The following is a 7,914-nucleotide window of genomic DNA, read 5'->3' on the forward strand; positions in this document are numbered from 1 at the left end:
AATGGTGTGCCGTTCACTCTTTCTCTTCGCTATGAGCAAAGCTGTCCTGCGTCTGTCCTGTTTTTATTAGAGAGGGATGTCCCTAGACAATTAAAAAAAAATAAACACATCATCTAAGACTAGCAGAGACAAGAGAAAGGGGAAGACATGTGGAGATGGAGCCAACTTTACAGAGAGCTGCCCTGAAAGTTATTTTGCCATTGTTCTTGATTGACCTCACTTTTAGTTCAATGTTTAAGGAGTGGAGAGTGGCAAATAACTGTAAAGGAGATCTGAAGTGTAATGGTTTGCCAAGATTAGTGGGATATAAATTGCTGTCGGATCACTACAGCCATAAATAAGTTATGTGGTCCAAAGGATCAACAGGCAAATAAATCATTTGACTTCATGATCCTAATAAAATATACCACGGAATCTAACCTATGAAATGTATTGAGTGATTTAGTAATAAAAAATAAAACACATCAAGGCAATGAGAGTACAGTACATTTATTAAGTGTAGCAAATCATCATTTATAAACATCCTCATCTTACAGGAGCTACAGAGAAGGAATGGACGGGAATGACCACTAGTTATAAAACAACACAGAAATAACTCCTTAAAAACATACACACAATCGCTTCTTGGCCTTTAGGCTAAGATCAAGTGTAGTATCTGTTCTTATCAGTTTAATATCCGATACGTCCCCTACCCGGGGACCTTATATTAAATTGATTTTTGGAACTGGGAGATGGAATAGGGGCTTGCTCCGTCCACTCCACGCATCGACCTGGTATTGCAGTACCTACAGGAACGGTGCACCAAAAAAATGATGATGGAACAGATGCTCTAATGTGAGAGGACTCCAAATGTTTGGTTTAGTTTAGTCTTGTTGCCTTTTCAGAGGACAGTGTCCCTGTTGTCTCAGTTTTACTTTGCCTTGTTTTCCCTTCACAGAAGAACCCGTCCCTGTGGACTTGTTTTCGCCTCGTCTGGCTTCTTCACAGAAGACCCTGTCGCTTCAAATCCTCGTAGGTCTTCTTGTTGACCACATTTCTACTTGAGTCTTCATACAGTACTCCTCCTATAAGAGAATTCAACCATTTACGATAAATTAGAACAGATTTCGCAACATCAGATCAACCAAACACTAAAAAGGTGTCCACTATATGTTTTGACACTTCTAAGAAACCACATTTCTGACACACCTTCAAAACACAAGTTACACAACTAGCACTTTCATCACTATACAAATCCCAAAGGCAATTAAAGCCTTGGTCATGCAACACAACCTTCTGTGAGCAACAACACCCTCCTCTGTGTCTGGCTGCCAGCTCTCTGATGCCTTCTGTGACTAATTTGGACCACACTGTTAGGAACAGACAGAAAGACAATAAAGTCAGATACCACTAAGAATATTAAACAGAAAACATTGGCATACAGAGGAAAAAGATTCACAAGGGCACATTTTTATTAACTTTAGATTCGATTTTTCGACTGCCATCGTAACATGAATTGATAATGATGGTCTGTGATTGATGGCATGGGATGGGACACTCACGTGAGACGGCATCTTCAATCTGGGTGACATTGGCGAAGTGGGCCGTGTTTGGGATGCCCAGGCAACGCATGCCGTGAGCATGGCGCCATTCCTGAAGGGAACAAGACAGACGGGACAGGTTACGCCTGAACAGGGGCCTATACTGCGAGGCAAGTGCAACATACTCAGGGTATCTTTCTGTTGGCTGGCTTGACATAAGCAAGGTCTCCATGGTGGTTTCAAACTCATTAAGTCGACCAAGGTTTTCCCAATTTAGCTATGAGCACGTTCACGTTAAATGGGCAGTGTCGCAAACATGGAAAGGTCTACAGCCGCATGTTTCACTGAAGAAAAACAAACCATAATCTTAACAAATATGAGGAATTTAAATCTATGATACAGGTTCGAAAGATACTCAGTTGCATCAGCCAAAGCCAGGAAGGAAAGCAGGCAAAAGAAATTGCAGACTGAGTCAATGTGTAAATGAATACACATTAATATCTCTGCCCCATCATTAAGGCACGAGTAGATCTGACTATAATCCCAATTGAGTAGTCCATCAAATGATTCAATTAAAACATCTAATTATAAATATTCTTATGGTTTGTCAATATTAACAGCCTTAATTACCATCCAAACCCACAAATAAACAAAGTAACCTCACCAACCCCAAAAAACATGTACTACAGGCCCTTGGTCAACTGCTTGCATGGCAAACCTCAGATGCTTTATCATTTTGTATGCAAAGCTGCACTACAATTCTTCCAGGGATCTCTCTTCATAAGAGACATAATGTACTCAGCATCTGTATCAGTGAGCTGGGTATCAATCAGACAAACATCATCTGCTGCAGCATTATTCATTTGTCTGCTTTTGATGGCTATTTCTGTTCGGTCCTTGCAGGCATGTTTTTGTAGTCAGCAGATCTAGGAACAGAACTTACTGCAAAAATGTCTCTGGAAAGCCTTGGGTCCACGGTATGTGTAGTTTCACACAGATGTCACAGTTGTAGTTGATGTTCCGACCGTGGAGCTTGTAGAGCCAGTTTGGTGTGGGCTAGAAGAAAATCAAAAGGGCAGAGACAACTAGTTTTAATTAAGATACACAACAGCTGAAGCCCTGAGACGCAAACCAACAAATAAATAAATAAGAACTTCTCTCCTCTCTGTTCATATTTACATGACATGTCACCGCAGCAGTAATCACATGACCATGAGGACCTACCTTGCTGTCCCAGCCCAGGGGCATGTTCTTGGGGTTGCAGATGATCTCGTTGTCCTCGTCTTCACTCTCACTGGGCTGCTCTTCATCCTCCTCGTCGCGCTCTTCTTCTGTACGCGCAGCAGAGGTTCTGTTCCTCCTGTTGGGATTTATATACTGAACAGGGGAATATACACTACCCATTACACAAGACAGGATGCTAAAATCCTGCTTGTGGTGAGGTAGCCTCAGATCTCTACATCACATGCTTTTCTCCATATCTAAACAGACCAGCTGTCAAAATCAAAGATCATATCTTAATACAGCATCCCAAGAACAACATTTGTTTTTATTTTTTTAAGATCTGCTGATATTTTGTGTGGTTCCCTTACATTTATTCAACAAAATCATGTTTCAGCTCTTAAAAATTTCAGCTCTTTTCGTGTGACATGTAAGCATTAGATCAGCCCTTACAGCACAGTAGAATAGGCTCTATGAAACATGGCTCTAGAGTGGAAAACATCTACAAATCAAACTGAACCTGAAGTATCATAGACATTCAATGCGTGAGGTCCTTCCAACAAGAAGCATCCATACAATTCTCACAACACTTACTCTACAATAACTCCAATTCAACATATTCAGTTATTGACATTAAACATTCAAGAGTAAATGCTATACCTGAAATGTGACACCTACTGTTCATTATTGCTGTAAACACACATTCTGAGCTTTAGTTGAATGCTTTCCTACGGTTTATTTATAACGAACTCACCCCCAGAGTTTCCACATATTCATAAATCTGAGCCTCAAGGAAGCTGATTTCTTAGTTCCTTTCTGTGTCTCTAAAGAATGAAGACCATAAGGTCACAGCATGCATCATACACCCTCTCATTTACTGAAGGTTACCCTGCATTTTCTTAATGATTAGGGAAGAGATGTATACTTACTTTTTGGGGCCTTTGGATTTGGGGGGGGGGGGGGGGGGGGGTCCAGAGATTCCATAGGTTTGCCCTTGGTGCTGAAGAGCCTCTGGGCTCTCTCCTCCAGGGTCCTACACAATGGAGAAGAAGAATGAGACTAAGAGTCTCTCAGACTGGTCTTTCACTGATGGGGTTTAGAAAAACATCGGTCAGACTTTATTTGGATGGTCCCCTATAAACTGTTTACAGATGCTCAGATCAGACCAAACTATTTGCTGGAACTCTATTAACTACATGGTTTATGGTTAAGGTTAGGATATGGGTTTTGCTCTAGCGATGTTCAATGAACAATTAGAAAACTTCAATTTCAACAAATTATCTATAAAGTCTCTGTATAGGCTGACTGTCCAAATAAAGTGTTCCTAAAATATCTACTGGAGATCCAGTCAAAGCCAATATTAATTACAGCAATTCGGGTACCAAATTTGATTTATTCAAGTATACGGTGGGTCTAAAATGAACGTTTGCAATACCAACATACACTATTATCACTGCTATACAAAACACTGCCTTTAACGGTGTGAAATATTAAAATTATGCGCAAAGTTACTTAAGAAATCCTCGTGAACAGTTCTAGAGGAAAGGGAGTTTCTCCATCGCACAAGAAGTACACTCAAGAAGCACACTCACCCTCCACACTTCAGGCCCAGGGCCATGAGGGCAGACTTCAACCTGTCCAACCCCAGACAGGCCAGCTCCAGCTCCTGAAGAGACGGTGTCAAACAGTGAGGCAGCGCAAGACCAGATGGGTCTCAGGAATAACATATGGCAGATCTCAGCTCACTCTGTCATGCAGCGTATGAAAAGATTGCACCGACACTGTCATCATTTTTAATAACGGGGCATTCCAGAGTGAAATTCCTACAATATTACGTGGACTGGATTTCACTACAAGAAATGGTACAGTTGGGAATATCTGCACAAATGCCCAATCAACTATTAGATATTTTGGGGATGTTGTTACGCCATCAAGTGACAAACATATCAAAAACCCCGTCACCCTCACACAGTATACAATGCCAGCAGATCAGGAACTCTATCTAAACCTTAATGAGTGGACATTCATTTGAGGTTTGTGGAAATGTTCCTGATGGCACATACCCATTGTCCTGAGATGTAAGTCTCTTTTTGTGCTCTTCACCTTTTCTTTAGGCACCTTTGTTCATAACGCTTTGATAGGCTGCGATAGAAGTCTTCGTGTGGACGGCACTTTTGCGTCCTGAAAATGTTTTGAGGAAGATGTTGTTACAGTTTTTTACAATTGCTAAAACACTAAAACCCACTGGCTGAACAAAGTTCTCAGTTGCCTGAACTCATGAAGCTAATTGTGCAGTCTGTTGTCAATACCTTAAACTATTTCTCATGGTAAAACACAATTTGCAGGGCCCTGTTCGGCGTACAACTGAAGCTAAGATAATTAATTTAGCTCGCAACTGGAGATTAACTAGCTCGCTAAATGAGAACAGGCCAAGCCTGTCTGGCGACGGGCGCTAATTTATTTTAACCTCTCGTTAATTTATCCCAGGCTAAAACCATCAGCTAAATTGCGTGTGCACGTCCTGCTTTAAAAGGCATGAAAGGTCGATAACCAAAACCAGGATTTTTTGAACGGCATTATAGTCTAAACTCAAAGAAAAAGACTCATTGTTTTCTCCGCTAAGGCGGGATATGACCATGAACGCGTTATGAAGAATTAAAGACCATAATCATGTCAAAATTCATCACTGTCGCGACTGAAACAGCATTAAAGAAACTGTCCATAGGCTGTATAACTAGTGATATCTTTTTTTGGCCCGAACATGTGACTTTGGTGCAGCGGGCAGAGCGTAGGGCTTGCATGCAATTAATCGCCGGTTCGATTCCCTTCGCCTTCGTAAGAATTGTAGTTTTAAATCGCTTTGAATAAAACCGTCTGCTAAATGACTAAATGAAAATGTATTAATAAGAAATTCAATAAATTGAAGCAATGCAAATAAATTGTGTTTCTTTCTTTCTTCTTATCATGCAACCACCTTACCATCCACATCCACCACTGCACAAAAACTAGACACGTTTGCCAAACTAAACGTTTGCAATGATGTAAGTTAAAGTAGGTAAAACAACTTTAGCCAATATCTCCGTAATGGTGATGGGTTATGTGCTCAAATTTCCTGGGATCAAAGAAAACATTAGTATTCATGTGCAAACTAAAAATCACGTCTCAGGCTGAGCATGAAAGTTATTTCTGGTTTATCAACTGTACCAATGTCATATAATTATGAGTGCTTTGTTCTCCGCATCGCAGACATTACAAAAATAGAAGACATTCAATGTTCGACGGTGGTGTATGCAATAAATGACTCGAGAAGGTCTTTTAAATTAATTATTCCTTGTCGGGTGGATCGGTAGCACTCATACAAGAACTCATCATGATGGAAAAATGGATCTTCTTGGCGATCGCAAAGAACTCTTCCTACGCTAATCAAACTATTAACCTTGTCAATGGGATCCCTCCTGTTGGGCGTGAGTGTGGCAAGTTTAGCCAGCTTAACTTTGCTTAGCCTGTCCTGGAGCAGGCTAGGGCTAAGCGATTAATTACCATGGTTATTGAGCAAAAGTTGCTATGGCGAACTCTCTAAAGCGGTGTTGTCTTTTTTTAGCCTGGAATTTAGCTCGCTAAACCGCTTAGCGAGCGTCGCCGAATAGTACCCTGGTCTCACTTAGACTTTTCAGCAAAACTCTAAACACATTCTCAGTCTTAAAACACATTCTGCACTCTAATTCACATGTCATCCATACTGGTTAACACAAGTGGCAATATTCATCCTATGGACACACGCAACTTTTAGCAATAACACTAAAGCAAATGTAAAACCACTATTGGCATATCTGGCTCAGATATAAATGACTCATTATCGGGTTTAAAAAACCCTCAGTGAGGGCAAGTTTGTCATCAATGCCAGACTTCTTAAAGCCCTAGATGTTGTCCTGCATTACCTTAAGACTGGATAGCTGGTCAACCATCAGGGGACATCCCACAGGTCTAAACAACAAACACCATATTAATACCCTAATCTACAGCAAATCAATACCCTAAATTAATAGCACAATCTACAGCAAATATATTACATTTGAATAACATGTGTTAAATGTACTTTTCCTTAGTGTTGCTGATACAGCGGGTATTATTGGTACCCGTATGAGTGTGACTGCCAGCATGATCAGGGCCTAGTCAAAACTGCACACAGCTAAACTTACCTGGTAATTCAGGACCTTGCACAAGAGCATATCCATGGTATGCACCATCTTGGGAACCTTTTAACATGAAAACCTCATAAATTACACAAACAGGATTTGGCTCAAGTGTAATCCAATACAATGGGCCCTCCCGAGTCAAGACAATATTGTCCTTTTCCACAAATGTTGCTGATCAGCTACAAAAGCTAAACAGCGACCGTCGGTAAAAGATTTCACTTTAGGCTCCAGATTGACCGACTCAGCCACGTGTAGACTAAATCGACTTCGATAGGGCCATAGACAACGTTTATTTTACTTCTAAGGCTAAGATTATGCTACAGTTAAACTGGTGTCGAGTCAGTTTAACGTGAATTTGCTTCAACAAGTCAACACTAGCATTTGACCACTTTGAGCCATCGAGTTAAGATGCACGCTTTTAAACCAAAGCACTTGCCTGCAAATGAAACTAGACTCAAACGCCGATGCACGGACATTGGCTTTGCAAAACCGAGGCCCACACGTACCTCCGCAGCGTGGGAACAGCTGGTAGCTCTGGAAAACAAGTTACAAACCACGCGCGATCTTTCCGTCTGTGAGTCTATCAGCCTGACGGAATGCTTTTATAACCGCAGGACCAAGTGGGAAAAGCAAAATCCCGGCGGCTGGTGCGGACAGCACAAATCCAACCGGTGTTATTATTGAATGTGTTTATTGTAATTAATATCATTTTATGAAGGTACTCGTGGAGAAAATCTTTATGAGCTACTGTGTGGTTTGCACGTTTTATGGGCCCACTAATACAAATATTAATAATAACAATAATCATATTTCCCTACCTCATATGACATTTGATTTATAGTCATTTGATGTTTGATGGGAGACCGGTAAGCAAAGTAAACAGTGTACAAATAGAAAACTTCCACTATATTTGTTATTACGCTCTGATCCCAAAAGCCAAACATTTTAGAACATAACTTGATTTTGAGAAGTCAAAT

General features: G+C 40.8%; 1 pseudogene across 1 annotated transcript; it reads right to left on the bottom strand.

Moving 5' to 3' along the window:
* Positions 1–981: 981 nt before the first annotated feature.
* Positions 982–6,976, bottom strand: LOC308381224 (splicing factor 3A subunit 3-like; annotated as a pseudogene). The gene is made up of 7 exons: positions 6,941–6,976; positions 4,334–4,407; positions 2,745–2,880; positions 2,464–2,576; positions 1,542–1,632; positions 1,292–1,349; positions 982–1,064 (listed from the first exon to the last, which is right to left on the bottom strand). The product of its transcript is annotated as a splicing factor 3A subunit 3-like (transcript).
* Positions 6,977–7,914: the final 938 nt, after the last annotated feature.

Source organism: Sprattus sprattus (genome assembly GCF_963457725.1).
Source record: "Sprattus sprattus genome assembly, chromosome: 20".
Lineage (NCBI taxonomy): Eukaryota > Metazoa > Chordata > Actinopteri > Clupeiformes > Clupeidae > Sprattus > Sprattus sprattus.